The 19,337-nt window shown below is 35.9% G+C and overlaps 1 long non-coding RNA gene across 2 annotated transcripts; it reads right to left on the bottom strand.

The window, feature by feature from the left end:
- On the bottom strand, positions 1-3,369 carry LOC132606798 (uncharacterized). Of its 2 annotated transcripts, XR_009570080.1 has the most exons (3): positions 2,066-3,369; positions 904-989; positions 1-386 (listed from the first exon to the last, which is right to left on the bottom strand). It is a non-coding gene; the product is annotated as an uncharacterized LOC132606798 (long non-coding RNA). The 2 variants fall into 2 exon arrangements; XR_009570079.1 differs by lacking the exon at positions 1-386 and having other exon boundaries at positions 670-989.
- Positions 3,370-19,337: the final 15,968 nt, after the last annotated feature.

The following is a 19,337-nucleotide window of genomic DNA, read 5'->3' as shown; positions in this document are numbered from 1 at the left end:
GGGCTTTGTCCCGAAGAACTCTGGAGGATTACAGGTCAGGAACTCACGAGCTCTCGAACTGTCACGTCTGTCTGCACGACCATCCCCAAGTCCGTGCCTATGAACCTGCCCTGCTACCAGTCTGGTCAACAACTGGACCGCATCTCTCATAGCCCGATCCTCAGCCCCTGGCTGTGGAGCTGGAGGCTCAGGTACTGGAACCTCTGGAGCTACTGGTGGAGCTGCCCCAGACTCCTCTGATGATGAAGACGTAGCAGAGTCTGCTGGCCGGGACGCAATATCACGCATCATCTGAGCAAGGGTCCGAGTACCCTTCTGAGCCCGGCTGGTCTCTCCTACCACGCCCTTTTTCTTCTGGGCAGCCGTCGCCTTTTTCGGAGGCATCACTGAAAGAAAAACAACAACGGATCAGGACAGAATCATCCTAATAGCACAGCTCTATTGCACGATCTAAGATTTCAAAAAAAGAAACACCCTAAATGTCCTGTAGCTTCCTGTTTATAGGTGTGGTGCACAACACACCGATAAACAAGACTCTACTAGACACGGTCTGTAGACGTTCCGAGGACGAACCGCTCTGATACCACTTTTGTCACGACCCAACCCCGTAGGCCGCGACTAGTGTCCGTGCTGGACACCCAAACGTACCCAATAACCCAAACCAACATATTATCAAAATATATTAATATAAAGGTTAGTTGGCGCTACTAAATATCACAGATGAACAGATTTTGCACGTAGAGGCCGATAAGGCCATCACCGATCATAACAACCCAAAACATATACAGAACCCACACAAGTCTGTCTACAGACCTCTACAGAACATAACAGAATCATAAGATGGGACAGGGCCCCGTCGTACCCCTGAATAGCGTACATATATACAATAGCAGAAGATTGTACCAAAATATAGGCTCCGGATAAAGGAGCGCTCCAAAATAGCAGAATAAGATCCTAAGCGGACGGATCAGCAAACCTGTCGTCGGTACCTGCGCGGCATGAAAACGCAGCCCCCGAAGAAAGGGGGTCAGTACGAAATATGTACTGAATATGCAAAGCCTGAATTACAGAAACAAAATCATAACTGGTACAGAACGTACAGAAAGTAAATAGAAAACCCAAAGTATCAGATACATATTTTCAAAACATGCAGAGTGTGTACAGAAACATATGTCACATGAAATCCGGCCCCTGCCAAGGGACTCGGCAGACAGAACGTGGCCACCCTCCCGACGCTGGTGCCACAACACAGAAGAATCAGAACAGGGGCATAACCCTGTAACATAATATGTCATATCAGATGGCCATAGCAAATCATATCAGAACAAGCGTACATGGCACAGCATACTCCACAAACCCATGTACGCGTATACCTGCCCCCTCACATCGAGGCACGGCGAACAATGCAAAGGATCACGCTTGACAACATATCCTGGCCCGGGCTCAGTGGGGGAAACATTGAGGCATCCACGAACGGAGTAGTGAGAAACTAAATGCACTAAAAATACCATATATATATTTCCAGAGACTCAATGAGGCATATCGAATGTCAAATCAAATCAATGAAATCGGACGGAAACATAGTAAGTAAATTTAGATGTCATAACGGGTTACGGAGGCATAATCTATCCGAGATCGTTTTCAAGATTCAAAACAATTTATAAGACTTAATGAAATATTTAAAATAGTTTTTATTTAGTAGATAAAGGAGTAGTTAGAGTATCTCTAACGAAAACGCTCGAAGACAAGTCATAGACACATAAAGGGTAAAATTGGAAATAGTGGGCCCACCTCGGGACCAATGAAGCGGTGGGCTCAAATTACGTATTTTTAAGCTTATGGGGTCACCTACAAAGGTTCTAGGACATTCCATAACTTCGTAAGCAATTTGGGAAAAAATTTCATAATTTTTCATCAAAGCATACTTAAGGAATTCAATTCTATTGAATGAAAAAGCGACGATTTCAAACGCGGATTCCGGTGGACAGAATATTCCCCGAGGCGTAAATCCAAGCCTAGTACATCTAGGACATGCCAAGAGAAGAATCGGGATAGCTTTACATACCTTATATGCTCTTTACGCCTTTCCAAATTCAATTCCCGTTTCGCCCAAAATCTGCAATTGGTCACATTTACCAATTCTCAATTTCCAATCTTTAAGTATTCAATCTTTATTCATAATTGCCTACAGAAATTTGGGCAGCATCTCCCCTATACATATAGCATCCCCGAGAATTTAACTCGGCCAAAACAATCAACAACAACCCAACAACAACATCAACAACAACAACAATCACTATAAACACAATATAACTTAACTAGCTATCTTTCCAACATAATGTCATAACCTTCATTTCAACTTCAATTTCCAAACTAATCTCAATGGTTTCACATTCATCATTAATCTAGATCATCACAATATAATTTGGAAATATTTCATATCATTTCTACGAAATATTCACAAGATATACAAAATATACAAACTTTCCACCAAAACATAATTCACCCAAAACTTCAAATCTTCAACCTACATATTCATAACATATTTCCATCTTCCAATTTCATCAACCATAATCATAATTCACATCTTAACAACTTCATTTCCATAATATCACAAAATCATTCTAAAGTGACATAATCTTCTACATTCCAACTTCAACCAAAATTCATTCAACTTTCATTCCCAATATAATTTTCACCATAACCACAACTAATACAACATAAAATTCAACTCATATATGTATACAACATATATACACTCATGGCTACATATATATATACATACCCACTTTGCAAACTTCCTTATTTCCATAATTTCTACTCATTTCCACATACCACAACATAAACAAACCTTCATAACATAAGAAAAAGAAATTGATTCTTACCTTTTTCTACAACTCCTTCACTTGAACAAGTTGTCAACTTGAAGAAATAAGTGCTCCTTCTTCCAAAACAATTACACCAAGTTGTAAAGGACCCTTAAATTAGTAGGAATACCACAAGAAAATAATTTTTGGAGGAAGATTTGGAGGGGTGAATTTTCTATGGCCAAACCCGAAATGGCCCTTTTTTTTGCTCTTGTTTTGTTTGTTCTTTCTCCTTCTAAGTTTCTTGAATCATCTAAGGGATAATGATCCCTTTATAATTAATTTGCCACATGGAAATTAATTAATTTGGTGGGCTTGGACCAGGTATGGCCGGCCACCCTCTCACCTTGGGCCTAAATTTTTCTTTTCATTTTTTTGGGCCAACTCGGTTGGTCCCGAGTTGGGCCTAGCCCACTGACCTTTCGACCTTAAAACGTCCATATCTCCTTGTACCGACGTCACCTGGGAACCCACGACCTATGGTTGGAAAGATAATTCAATTATCTACAAATTCTAATTCTTGGTATTTTTCCAAATTCCAAACATATAATACCGTTTTTGCCCCCCAAAGTCAGGTCACCCGAAAACGTTTTCTTAAAAATATTCGTTTGGAGGACTTCCACTTTGATTTGGCCCAAGGGTCCTTCTTGAGTTGTGTTTAACTTCACATATGTGATTCATATAATTTGTCACATGTCCCAAAAAAAAAAATCTTGACGTGTGGGCCCCACCTCAGCTTACAAATAATTCGACGTTCAAAAATACGGGATGTAACAATAGCGCAGTAAAATACTGCGTTATACTAGTATAACGCATTAAATTACTGCGTTATTCTGACATAACGCATTATTTTACTGCGTTGTGAGGCGCTATGGCAGAATAACGCATTAATTTACTGTGTTATTCTGACATAACGCATTTATTTCTTGCGTTATGCAACACTCCATACTTAATTTGATTTGACGTAACACTGCAAGACACTGTAATTGCATGCATACGTTGGTTCTATATTCGAACTTCAAATCCTATTAATACCGAGTTCGTATAAGGCAAAAAAAAACAAAAAATTCGAAGTTTCATCTAGTTTTTCATTTTTGTATTTCTTCTAAATTATTCAAAATATGGCAGATGTTCCAAGAATTAGAGTTTCTTTATTCTGGGACGGACAAATTATATTCGAGGAAAATAATTTGCGCTATGATTCTTCCCCAAAATACCATGTTAAGTTTCCACTTGACTTAAAATTCTCAAAACTACTCCAAGCCTTGTATAATAGACTACAAGTTAGTAGAAGTGATTTTGATCTAAATATAATTGGAAAATATCCAATGTCATTTACGCCGCAAGGTGTAACTAGTTATGGACAGTGGTACATTCAAGACGATGATTCTTTGACTGATTATTTGAAGGCGCCTTATGATTATAGGCAATGCATAACTTTAAACGTCCTTGAAATGTATACAGAGAAGGTGCCCATTAATCGACTTGAATTCATGGCTAGGGCTCCTCAGGAAGCCCGAAATAAACTTCGTCGGGAAGCCCCGTCTATAATTCAGGCCGAAGTCAATGAAGCGGAACCTACTTATCAACACAATTACCCTGACATGAGTACCTATGAAAGTATTTTGACTAGCCAAATGCCTCTGGATAGTTTAAGCCAACAATTTGACGGGCAGTGGTAAATATTCATTTTTTACAATATTATTATTATTATTATTATTATTATTATTATTATTATTATTATTATTATTATTATTATTATTATTATGTGTAGTGGCACTTGGATGCTACTAATGATGTCGATTATATTATTTAGGGGTTATACACCTGTTATGGATCATATCGGACGGTCTCCTCAATCGAGATGGAGGAATCAGGTTGGAACATCCTGAGTCTATCCAACAACTCAAAGCGATAGTCCTTCCTCAAGTTTCGGTGCAGTTGATTACTATCGGTACGTCTATTTTTTTAACATCAACAGTGTTATTTGATGTGTAGTAGTTAAAACACCCTAATTTCTTATGTAGGGAGAATGTGGTGGTTGCACCAAATTATAGGCAAAGGCCTGCTATGGATGGTCCGGATTATCCGAATTATATAGTGGCATCATCCAGCGATAGTGAGGAAATACCTAATGCGGAGGAAAGTGACGATGAGCAAAGTGATGATGAGATTGAGGTTGGAACTAATCCTCAACATCAAGTAGAATTGTTGCAAGACATAATGGACAGTCCGGCACACGAGGAGGAACTGAATTCACAGCAACCATTTGAACAGCAAGAGTCGACTCCGGTTCAGTCGCAAAGACAATTTCAACAGCAAGAGTCGACGCCGATTCAGTGGCATTCCGATGAGATCCCCTATCTTGATCATCTTCAAGATAGCCCAGATGCCTTTGTCTTTACTAGGGATGACGATCATATTCGGCGAAGTTTGTGGAAAGAGCCAGTGGATCTTTTAAAACAAAAGGCTCATATTGAAAAAAGGATGATTTTAAGCTCGAAAAAATCATTGCAAAGGGATGTTAAGATTTATTGCATCCAGGGGATGAGGGATTTTAAAGTTGACGATTCCACACGAAAACTTTGGCGATTGGTCTGCAAGCGAAAATATCAAGGCTGCGAATGGATGCTCTGTGGTAAGGAAACTGCTGAAAAGATGTCGACTATTTCAAAGTTCTACACAACGCACACTTGTGATATGGGTGACCTTCCAGATGATCATTGCAATCTAGATACTAATTTGATTGCGCGTGTATTAGTTGGCGACATTGGAAAAACCCCAAGGTATCCCCTTCGCCTAAGTTTATTTTGTTTTTGGTGTTAATATAATGTTCCTTGTTGTTATATGCTGATATTTTAACTTTTTCAGATTCCCTAATAAAAATTGTATTACAGCCGTCCTGAAAGTATATAGCAAAACTATTACTAGGAGAAAGGCGTATCTTGGGCGTAGGCGTGCACATGAGATAGTCTATGGTAATTGGAAGGGCTCTTTCAAGAAGTTGCCGAGATACATAGCGGCTCTACAACACTTCAATCATGGTACTGTTGTTGAATGGAAGCTCAAAACGAAGCCTGGTGTGCCAGGTAATATTTTTGATTTTGTGTTTTGGGCATTCAAACCATGCATTGATGGTTTTGCTCATTGTCGGCCTGTAATATCAATAGATGGAACACATGTGTACGAGAAGTATGACATAAAGCTGCTAATAGGACTTGGTGTCGCATGTTGTGCCAGTGAGAACCGATCGACCGGCAAGACCTGCGACACAACATGCGACTCGCATGTTCGACATGCGACTCGCACATGGTGTCGCATGTTGTGCCAGTCCAGAATCTTCTGGACAATTATATATAGACCCAATTTCGTTTCTAACTCATTTTTTTCCACCATTTTAGTCCTAAAACCTCTGGAACCCTCTCCAAACTTTCATCCACAAGAAAAATCAAGGGAAACCAAGATTAACAACATCAAATCCATGAATCAAAGTGTATGAAACCCAAGTAAGGTTCATCTTCCTCAAGGAAATCCAAAGAGGGAAAGTAGGGTTTTGGTGCTAGAAGGGAAAACTCCACTCAAGGCTTGTCCAACCATCATCCAAGGTAAGTTTCATGACTATTACATGTTGTTTAAGATATTGGAAGGTTAAGGTACTCGACTTGTAGAGAAGCATAACAAATGGGTCATTCAAGAGTGAATAGTGTCATGTTTGGTTAGTAGTGGAATTGAATCATGGATTATAGGGTGTTGTGAGTATGAATAGGTTATAAATGACTTGTAAACCCTGAGATAAATGTGATACGTGGGAAAATACGATATCGAACCTATAACCATAAATGTGATGAAATTGGAGAGAAATGGTGGATTTTGCTAAATGCACATAGATGATGATTGTTGATTGTGATGTTGTGAGTAGCATTGGGAATGTTGGGAGTTGATATAGAACATGGGAAAATTAGTATAAACAAAGGAAGTGCTGCCCAATTTTTCCTAGAAATAACGACGCGTTCTCATAGTTATTTAGCTAATGTACCTCGCATTCTTTAATGAAGGTGACGACGTAACATCGGAGGTGAACGAGAGATCGATAGCTTAGCTAAACGACAAAGGTATGTGAGGCTAGTCCTTCCTTCTAATGGCATGAATCTCTTAGCTTGAATTCCTATTCCTTTCATGAGCTCTCACCTTCTAAGAAATTAGAGGCTTATGCCTATGAATGTCTATGTGGGTTAAGCTATTCGATGTGAGGATGTTATTCCTTGCCTACACTCACCTTATGTACTAGTCCTTTCAAGGTGAGGCACAATGTCCATAATGGCTCCATAACGTAACCGGGGGATCACGACCTTACGTCACCCCGATATGGTAAAGTTTATCATGAGTCTTATATACGCATTAGGATAAGATAAGTAATTTATGATGAGCATATTATTATGAGTATTTTGCATTGAGCATGTCATGAGCATTTTACACCGTGCCTAGTTGGCCGGGCAGTCACCGCCAAGGCGGGCAGCTATACGGAGACACCATGACCTTCGGGCATGGACATACACCACTAGTGGGCGGCATGAGATGGTACCCCGGACGCGAGAGGCCTGGACTCGGGCTAATGTTGTTGATTATCACACGTTCCGATATGGACGGGCAGCTTGCATATTATGCATATATGAGATTATGATGAGTATAAGTAAGACAACACGCAATACTTCTTTTATGATTGTCATTCAGATTCAGATGTTTCATATTGATGTTCACATTATATTATCACTGTCTTTCTTCATTGTTTATGTCTCTCATACTCAGTACAATGTTCGTACTGACGTCTTTTTTCTTTGGACGTTGTGTTCATGCCCACAGGTAGGCAGGGAGGAGACGTTACTCCAGATTCCTAGAGTTGCCAGCCGATTAAAAGCCCTCCATTGCTCCGGAGGTTCCTATGACAATCTTTTGTGTACAGTTGTATATGTGTCAGTTCATAGAGGCTCGTAGATACTCGATGTGGGTTGTATGGTCTCAGGGAATGGTCATTTTGCATGCATGTACACATATGTATTATTTTGCTAGCCTATAGGGCTCAAGTATATACAGTACTTTTGTTTCCAAATGAAAATGTTTTTCTTATAAATTAACTATGAAGTGGATAATCGATTGACAAAGAGGCTAAGGAGTAGTAACACGAGTGGTGCTCGGTGGTTAGCACGGGTACCCGTCGCGGCCCTTAGCCGGGTCGTGACAAATATGTTCAATTTGCAGGGGTGGCAGCCACCCTTTACCTACCATCGTTATTGTTTAAGGCATTTGAAGGCAAACTTCCAAAAGGCATATCGAATCCCAGCACTTTGCAATTGGATGTGGGCGGCTGCAACAGAGCATCAAGAGAAGAAGTTTAACCTGCAGATGGACATTATTAGGCGGGCGAATGAGGAAGCCTTCAACTGGTTGAATGCAATTGATAAAGACAAATGGACATTACACCAGGATGAAGGTAGGCGATGGGGTATGCTGACAACAAACAGCTCTGAGTCATTCAATGTCTTGTTGAAATCTGCACGCGGACTACCCGTCACCGCAATGGTGAGAATGACATTTAAGCAGGTTGTGGAGCAGTTCGTCAGTAGATCAAATAAGGCCAAAACACATGCAACAGAAGGTCTAAGATGGATGCCAAAACCGTCAAAACTGTTCGAGTACCACAAATATAAGGCTCAGAAACATCACCGGATGGAGTTCAACCCTGCAGAGCGCATATTTGAACTCATAACAAGTGTGCACCAAGGTAAATGAGGTAACTGTTGACACCCAATTTTGTCCCGCCTCTCCTCCGAAATACCTATTTACGCTTCTAATATTTTTTGAAAATTTAAAAATATATATTTATATTTTTTACCATAATTATTAGCCTCTTATCAATACCGGCGTTTCATTATTCTATTACAGTTACTAGCCATCATTATCATCATCATCTTCATCATCATTATTATTATTATTATTATTATTATTATTATTATTATTATTATTATTATTATTATTATTATAATTCACAATTTTTTATCATTTCGGCATTTTACCAGCTTACGCACACGCATCGCATTTATCTTTGCATAATTAAATAATAGTGTTTATCGCACGGCTATTACAACGCCATTTTTTATTATCTGAGCACTAATGATTGCATATTTTATATTGAGTAATATTTTAACACAAGTTATCTAAATAGGTCTTTTATTTAAATGTAGTAGCCCAATCAACTCATACTATTTTCGGACCAATTCACAAAACCAGTCCACATTTTAATTTACCAGCCCATTTTAATTCACCCCCAACCCATTTTAATGCCCAATCCACATTTCAAATACCAGCCCAATATTTCAAAACGGACCAGTCCAACCCAATACACTACCCGACCCGACCGCCCCTTTCACTTAACAAAGGAAACCCATTAGGGTTTCCTTCATTTTCTCCTCAGCCACGCCGCCACCCCCCATCGCTTCTCTCTCTCTCCCTCGTCTCCCCCCACGTTGCCACTGCCACCCCCACGCCTTCCTGTTCCCCACGCCACTATCACCCCCACTTCGACCTTATCCCCCCGCTCCTCTCTCTCCTCCTTTCGAACGAAAACCCTAATCCACCCTATAAATAATCCGATCTTGAATCGGTTAGCAGGAGGGAAAAAAAGGGAGCAAGGCAAGAATCCCCTTACAAGAAATAAAACGAGTTCTTGAACCCCCAAGAAATCCCCTCCAAAGTTTTTTTTTAGCTGTCACAATATCACAAAATATCGAATCAAAAAAATACTCAAACAATTTTTTTCGTCTGTTCTGTGGTTGTTGTGAATCCGAGTTTCGCAACCTCGAATTTGAAGTGTTTCGAGTGTATATCGAAGGCTTCATACCCACTTCGCTGCACCCGAAGAAGGTGCGTCAATCCCCTTCTGTTTAATTTTTCATCTTCTACATTTTTAGCTTCTTAGCTGTTATATGTTAGCATTAGATATTGTCTTCATGATTTAGCAATTATTATGTTAATTCAGTTAGTGGTTTGTGAGATTTTATATGTTGATAGATTAAATAAATTCCTATGTCTTAATCGCGATTAGTAGTTGACAGTGTCTATGTGTTTATCTCGGAATCGAGCTGTTTAGTTTCTATATGGTCGGTATATGTCCTTTGTGGGGTATGATGAGGTTATATTAAGTCTACAATGCTTTTATTGATATAAACTTGATTATGTGAGTTGATTAATGGTGGTGTTACTCATATTAGGAATGCATAAATGGAGTATGTAGTCCTGTCTATGTTGCGTGTCCTGGCTCAGTAAGTTTTAATCATGTTTAAAGGTATCCAAACCTTGTGCTCCTGCGACATTGCTAAGTTTAGGACCAAATTTTAGTATACGAGTCTGCATTCCTATCGACGTTGCATCTGGTTGATTCCTGTTTTGGACAGATCTGTCATTAACATGTACATGGAGTCTAAACATCTGGTTAAACTTCAGTCTACTGAAATTAATTCTACAGGTTGATCTGTTCGAGTCCCTGTATACTAGTCTAAGAGTCCAAACTTGTGCTATTACTCTGTGTGTTTAGCTTCGGTCCCAATCGGTTGAATCTGCAATGTGTGCGAGTCTAATATTGAACCCCCTACGCAATGATCTTGTTGATGTGATTCTGTGGTGAATTTTTTTAAATTTTTTTTTATATACATTCGTCTTACCCTGTTTGCAATCAGTTGCAACTATGAAGTATGTTGATTAAGATTGATGAACATTTTATCATTAGGACTGTTTCCCTATTAATAACCATTTGAGTGTTTTAGACTACTTACGTGATTTGTTTGGTTAGTTATGTTTTGGTTTCCTGTTTGTAGTTGTTTAGGTTGTATTATGCAGGTTTAATCTCAGATTAATCCTGTTTGTTCTATGAGAATTCTAGATAAATGTTTGGCATTAGCATAAGCTCATCACCTGTGCCTATCCTCAGCAGCATCATCATGTCCTCCTTAAATTACAAGCCTGCACTCAATATGCATAAATTTCGACTGCTAGTGTGTGCCTTCATGTAATTGTATATGCTTGCATTATCCTTTTTTTTTTTAAGAAAAATGAACTTGCTGTTTGAATACTTGCTTGAAGATCCGAGGGTGATATGAACCCTTTTCTATGAATTGAATGTGATTGAGTGCTTTTCTTTTCTGTTAACGACTTTATCTAGATCCCATTAGATCATCATGGTACTCCAAATTAGGTATTTGAACTTTTGGAAATGGACTGACATGAATATTAAGTAGCCTGTTGAACCAAACCTGTTTTGTCCTCTTTTCGATTCTAATTCTGTTTTTATCTCGATATCTTGTTCGAGCTAGGCTTATGTTTCGCTTGTCGAGAACCTGTTTGGTGGCTGTTTGGTCATCTCTCTTTATGCATTCAAATATATGCAAAAATCTCAAACCTGTTTATGTTAAGGGGTTCCATAGTTTGATGACTTCTTTTTCAGGAGTTATCTAAGTATATTTTTTTTAGATTTGGTTGTTTTGCTTAAGAGAAGAAATCTGGAAAACAGTCTCCACCTCATTTATATGTCAAATGGAATAATTTCTTATCTTATAAACAATACATGTTGAAATTGCTATTTATGAACTTGAGAATGAAATCCGGTAGGGAATGTCGTGCATGTTAGCACAGTTAGTTGAAATATTTCAAAACGTGAGCTGATTCTGTGTTTCTCATTGGCTGTTGTATGGTGATTGTTTGGGAATATCCTCAACATACTTATAAGTGTTTCAATTTTGTTAAGGCAATGAGGTATACTTAAAACATACATAGAATATACACAATCTGCTGGCTTGTTTGAGTTTATATTTCATGTGTTTAATATAACTCATTGACCGTATACTAATCCTTCTTTACTTTCATTTTATGCATGATCATCGCATACGAGTCCAAGGGATTCGTTCTTCTTCCGCATTCGGTGTTGGGCTAAAAGCCCAACGAAATCTTCTCTCGGTCCATCCTTGTCCACAGCAAAAAATGGAAAATAAAATTCTGGGCCGAGGCCCAACAGCAGCAAACAGATCCTAGCAGTTCCAAAATGGGCAGAGCCCATTTAATGTTATTTGCTCCTTATTTTATTTTATAAATTTAATTTGTATTATGCAACTAACTCTTTGTTTGTTTTTGTTTTTGTTTTCTTAGTTTAGAAGAATACTAATGAATTAGTAGGTTAGTTTTAGTAATGGGTAGTTAGTTTAAGGGAGATCAATAATTAATTCCATAAATTTCATTTTCTTCTTTTTATATTAAAGTTATTTATAGTATCCATAACATTTACTTCTAGAATAATTGATAGTATAAATTCATATTTTTGAATTAAAGGAATCATATTCTTATTATCTTAATTTCAAAACATCACTAATATGCAAATATAAATTCAAACATATTTTAAATTACTCTTCAAGTTTTGAGTCAATCACGCGTATTCTTAAGTAAGCATAGTTAATAAAGATAATAAAATGGATAAAGAAAATCTATTAGCTATTTTGTATTTTATTCATACTTCTAAAACGTAAAGTCTATTAATACCTCATCGCTTAGTTCGTTTTAAATATTTATTAAAACATTGCATAAACTCGCATTTTCTTCTGCTTATATGCGAATTATCATATTCCACAAATCTTATTCTGAATGGGATTATTATACTTCCATTTGAAGCATTAGCAACATTTATAAGTTTATTTTAATAACATTTAAAATCATCTTTTATGCAAGTCATTGTTTTCTGTAAATTTATTTTAAATAACATTATTATGGTTTCCTTTAAAACGTTAGCAACATTCTTTAGCCATTTTTCTTAAAACTTTAAAATGCCACATTAATATCTTTAGTCTTAATTAATTAACCTAAGTTTGGTCGGATAACCGTAGTTAGCGGATTCTAAAGGATGCCTAACCCCTTCCCTTTAGGATAATATAGAGCCCTTACCTAGAATCACATTGGTTAAGCAGACTATTAACGGAGGTTTGGTTTTAACTTTACCTTAGTTAACATCTAGGTGTCCTAATTCACCGTTAAATTAATTAGGTGGCGACTCCTTAAAACAAAATAAATAGGAATCACCAATATGTTGCACTCTAATTTAACCCGGTTAAAATGGGGTACGACAGTAACGTCCACACAATTTGTGAGATTCCAAGAACATGCACATGCGGCAAGTGCAATCATATCACATACCATGTTCTCATGCCTTCAAGTGTTTTATCGCAATGGGAAAGAACGCCTCCCCGTACATGGCTGAGGAATATACAATTGAAAATTATGCAAAAACGTATGCTGGAAGGTTTTACCCACTTGGCAGTGAGAGTTATTGGCCACCGGATCCATTTTCAATGGTTGCAAATAAAACATTTATCCGTAAATTCAGAAAGAATGCATACTCACGTATTCATAATGAAATGGATGTTCCACCGGGGAGATACACTCGAAAATGCTCATTTTGCAATTATGTTGGTCATGATAAGCGCAAGTGTCCCTTACGGCATGGTGGTCAAACTACATCTCACGGTGGAAGTACCTCTCGTGGTGGAGGAAACTTTCGTGGTGAAAGTACCTCTAGTGGTGGTGGCACATCTCGCGGTGGTGGCGGAAGATCAACTCAAGGGCATTAATTGATGAATGTTTTTTAAGTTTTTTTCTTACTTTGATGATTGTATTTTAAAAAGTTTGGGTTTCTTATTAATGAACAAGTTTAAGTATTTTCATCTACTCAAGGTTATGAATGATGCAATTTAATTAAGTTTATTCTTTTTGTATGAATGCTGCTATTTTGACTAACTTTTGATTAATTATTAATGAACAAGTTTAAGTATTCGTAAAGAACTTCAAGCTAATGTCACCGAGCCTTCAAACGAAAATGGTATTCAAGCACTTTTGAACCACTAAAACGGTCATCCGAACTTTTGTGTATCCTTGATGTATTGATCCTACCTTATTAATCGCACAAAAATAAGTAGGGTTCTATATAAAATATTGAAGTTTCGGGGTCCCGAAGCATGATTAATCTATGATCAAAGTACGTTAAAAAGTGTAATAGAAGAAGGGTTAACCAAAAGGGCCGAAAAAAATGGGAGGGACTATAGCGCAGTAATTTACTGCGCTATAGTAGTTAATGGAGCCGTCCCCGTTAACTGCTTTAGGCATTTTGGTAATATTTTTTTTTTTATTGGAATATTTTGGTTCAAAATATTTTTTTTCGGGGGCATTTTGATTTCGGGCCCACGAATTCAAACGGAGGAAAGAGGCATCTCAACACAACATGGAATGGTAACATGTCATCTATAGACCTTTCTAGTATAGTCTAGTCATAATAACGAAAACTAAGAACATAAAGAAAAAGAAATACTCTTTCCGTTTCATAATAAATGGTGTTTTTAGCTTATGCATAACTCTTAAGAAATTATTTACTCCTAAAAATTAAGAGTGCTTTTACTAACTTACTTACCTCTAATCAAATTTTACCTCTTTCTAAGATATCTCATTCTTAGAAAAGCTATTTAATGTTTTTTGATTATATAAATAAAAATAATTTTAGAAAAACAAGATCAATTTTTTTTTGAATTCTTAAAGCAGCTCTTATTTTAAAATGAAAAGCCTAAAACACTATTTATTTAGAAACGAAGGAAGTACAATTCTAGGCTCTGGGAAGGTTTTCTCCACTTTGGTTATTGCTCAACCTCGTGGCAAGAACCTTTACTGCCATCTACATCGAATACCATAGAAAAGATATAAACTCAGACTGATTTTTTAACGGAAATTTAATTTGGTGTTGGTGATTTGTCAATTCTTGGTTGTCAATGTATAAATTATGTGTCCCTACGGTCCTGTCACCATTAACAGCTATTTCTTGCATAGGTCAAGAACAATTATTAATAGCCACAGGGCAAAAGCCGATGTAGACTTCGATAGAGGGTGCCATCCTGATTAGTATATGTCTTCCATTCCAATTAGGGAAAAGGATATAATGCGGCCTTCAGAAATTTTAATGGCCCAAATTTTATCTTAATGTCGCGAAATGGACTTTCGATTCAAACGGTTGACGAGAATTAACCCAGAAATAATGGAGAAAATTCAGCCTTCAAGAAATATTCCAAAATATATATAATATGTGTAAAATTATTGTATAATATGTGTATAATTAGTAAGTATATGTTGATTATATATTTATTATGCAAAATTATACAATAATAATATATTTTCTAAACACATAATGTACGGATACATATCCTATACAAAAACAATAATGATACAGTTTCTATAAGTATGATACATTTTCTATACACTTCTATACATATACAGTAGTGCTACATATTCTACACAATAATGATACAGTTTGTATACATATGCTGGAATTAGTTGAAAAAATGCTACAAAACTAAATTATTTTAAAAAGCTAAAAATGTATTTTAAGCTTTTTGAACCATTCGATTATCAATAGTTTGGGCCTCATGACTACTTATCTCCTTTTCCCTTCGAATTATGCCCAAGAATTAGTTTATGAGATGACGATTATCCAAAATCATATAAATTGATGAAATTCTCAAACACCCGCGGCGAGCCTAAGCTAGCGTGCCTGCTTACTAGGCAGTGGATAACATAAGACGTGGTCCAACATCAACATTGAAATGAGTCTAATTCTACTATCATGATAAGAAAATGGATTTTTGGTCTAACCCTACAACAAGAATTAATTCATTTGGTGAGGATTGCCGAAGAGGCCATAAGCATATGATTAGGAGACCAAATTCCCATTCCACAATCTATGTTGGACAAACTTGGATAACATATATTTATATGAAGTGCAGAAGTGGCTGTTCCCTCCGTTCACTTTTATTTATTCAATATTTTAAAAATAGATTTTTATTTTTATTTGTCACTTTTAGCATATCAAGAGAAGATAATTTTATTTTTCTGTTTTATCCATAGTATTAATTACTCACTTCAAATCATTTTTCAAATCCAATAAAAATATGCACTAATTAATATGGGCACATTGATAAATTATTCACTTTTTTTTTAAACAACATGAATAGTTCAAAGTGGACAAGTAAAAGTGAACGGAGGGAGTAATTAGCTAGAGTAATTTTCTTCTCCACGTACACAACAATTTTTACCCAATATCATTTGCTGCAACCAACATATATATGAACAATACCTTCAATTTTAATCAAAAATTACAAGACTATGCTATGCTCATATCAGCGGCTAATTTACAAAATTTACAAGTTCAGGCAAGAGAAGAAAGTAATTGTAATTTTAATAATCATTTACATATATATCAATACTTTATGTCAAAATATTGAGTTCAGTTGAACTGGTAATCCATCCTAATAAAAAAATGAATCTTGAACAAAACTCAATTGTTCAAGAACATATAACAAGACAAAATTATCATTTGCCCACTGACGTGAGACTCAACACATCCACCTGATGGTGTTGACCAGTTAATTAACTATATGCTTAATTAATCTCATCAAACTAACAATTGATTGAAACATTAATTAAGTTTGTCCCAACCTGGCGTGGACCATTTACTACTGATGATTCATAGGTGCCTTACAATAAAATCCTCCTTTAATAATCATAAATGCAATAGTTATTTAATACAATTGAACGCATGCTAGCTGAATCACAATGAAAGCAGCAATTAGACTTATTTAACACAATTGAAGGTCTGCTAGCTGAATCACAATGAAAGCAGCAATTAGACTGAAAAAAAGAAATTAAATAAATTAATCCAATCTGATCCCCACTTTAAAAGGTCAACAGCAGGACTAGTCTTTTGCCATGAAAATTCTAAATCTAACTTGAAATTGTATTTCAAATGTGAAAAACAGCTTATAATCTGTTTTTCAACTCACTTTTTATTTTAAAGTTGTATTTAAATATATTCAAATATGAATATTATTTCAAATATTATTTTTAAAACGAAAAAGGCTCATAAATACCCTCCTTCCACCTTTTGGTCTAAAAATACCCTTAAGGTTTGTTTTTGGCTCAAATATACCCCTCAAACTAACAAGTTAAAATTAACTCTTTTAAAAAGCCAAATGACATTTTGTAATTGGTCAATAATAAAATTCCGTAATTTAAAAAAAAATCCAGATTTTAAAAAAAAATTGCCAGTAATTTAAAATTCCAGATTTAAAAAAAAAATTGCCAATAATAAAATTCCGTAATTTACATATTTTAAAAAAAAAAATGTGTGGAAACTTTAGGTTTAAGTATTTTATTTTTTAAGGTTTTGATTCAAGCGTGCTATTTTTTTAATCAAGACATAAGTCAAATGGCATTTTGTAATTGGTCATACATTTTAATTTTAGAATAAGTAAAACCCACCCAATTTTTAAGACGCAAACCCACTCATTTCTTTTCAAAAAATAGTAGAATAATTGAATTAGATTTATGTTCAAAATAAAGTTATGTCTTGATTAAAAAAATAACACGCTTGAATCAAAACCTTAAAAAATAAAACACTTAAACCTAAAGTTTCCACACAATTTCTTTTTAAAAAATATGTAAATTACGGAATTTTATTATTGACATTTTTTTTTTAAATCTGGAATTTTAAATTACTGGCAATTTTTTTTAAAATCTGGATTTTTTTTAAATTACGGAATTTTATTATTGACCAATTACAAAATGCCATTTGGCTTTTTAAAAGAGTTAATTTTAACTTGTTAGTTTGAGGGGTATATTTGAGCCAAAAATAAACCTTAAGGGTATTTTTAGACCTAAAAGGTGGATGGAAGGATATTTTTAGACCAAAAGATGAAAGGAGGGTATTTATAAGCCTTTTTCAATAGGTTAAGGGTATTTATGAGCCTTTTCCGTTTTTAAAAAGTATCACCAGACACAACTACATAAATTCTAAGTAAATTGAAAAATATTTGAAATCTACGGCCAAACGCCTAACTAGGTAGTGAGAAAAAGCGAGTACTAAATTCTCGAGAAACAAGAAATAAAATTGAAAGCTACTGAAAGTTGTCGGCCATTTTTAGGTCTACTTGATCTTTATTATCACACTGGGTTAAGAACATCAATGGACAAGACAAGCAGATGCAGATAGTACGTACGTACCTCCAGTTAAGCGATATATAGCTGTATTCTTTTAAAATGTACCTTCTTCTTTACCAATGTATGTTACAAACTTTTTTTAAATCAATTCCATGTAGCTTTCTAAATTTTGAAGTGACTTAACTTATATTTTTCATTTTATCTTTAATAATAATAATCTTTTATAATCACAGAAATTTATAGTTTGTTGAGTGCACGAGGTTTAAGAAGTTTACACGTAAATATTATGAAATATTTAAAATACAAAAAAAATCATTTTTTCTCTTACTCCGTACTCATTCTAACTTTGCCACATAATTAAAACGAAAAATGATCAAATATACCCCTGAACTTTGAAAAATAGTTCATTCATACCCTTCGTTATACTATTGGGCCAATTATGCTCTTGCCGTTATACTTTGAATCCAAATATACCCTTCTATTATACTTTGAGTTTAAATATACCCTTGTCCGTTAAGTCTAAAGTGGATATAAGATATGACGTGACACTAACAACTCAATGAGGTAGACATCACATGGCATGCCACCTCACTACCCCAACCCATTTACCCCTCTCTTCCCCTTCTTCTTCCACCACTACCATCTCCTCCCCTCCACAACCATTAGCATCACCAAATCTCATCTATCGCGCACCAAAATCCGTAGTCAAATTTTCCAGTCTAAATTGAATACTAAATAGATCCATATTAACTAATCAATAATCTGACATAAAGAAATTTCACATTTTGTTCATCCTTGGAGAAGAGGAAGTGATAGAATAATTAAAACCACAGAAATTTGATAATGGTAGTAAAGTCACCTAATTCCCCAATTTCCCTCCATATCATTCTCATTCTCTTCGGTCCGCTCTTTTTTCCCTACTTTGTCGTTAACGATAATAAAATCAAAGGGAAAATAGAAGTGACTCAACTGAATCAATTGATTGAATTCGAAATATTCTGGATATATCATGATCGATAATTGATTATATTCTGAATCAACCGGTGTGGTGGTGCTAATAGTTGCAAAGGTTGTTGAGGGGAGGAGATGGTAGTGGTGGAAGAAGAAGGGGAAGAGAGGGATAATTGGGTTGGGGTGGTGCAGTGGCATGCCATGTGGTGTCCACCTCACCGAGTTATTAATGTCACGTCATATCTCATGTCCATCTTGGACAATTTTAATGGAGAAAGGGTATATTTAGACTCAAAGTATAAAAGAAGGTATATTTGGACTCAAAGTATAACGTCAAGGGCATAATTGGCCTAATAGTATAACGAAGGGTATGAATAAATTATTTTCCAAAGTTCAGGGGCATATTTGACCCTTTTCCGTAATTAAAATCACCTAGTCAAACTTTGCTTGTAA

Source organism: Lycium barbarum, chromosome 8, assembly GCF_019175385.1.
Source record: "Lycium barbarum isolate Lr01 chromosome 8, ASM1917538v2, whole genome shotgun sequence".
NCBI lineage: Eukaryota > Viridiplantae > Streptophyta > Magnoliopsida > Solanales > Solanaceae > Lycium > Lycium barbarum.
The sequence above is the reverse complement of the archived record's forward strand: the minus strand, read 5'-3'. Positions and strand labels throughout refer to the sequence as shown.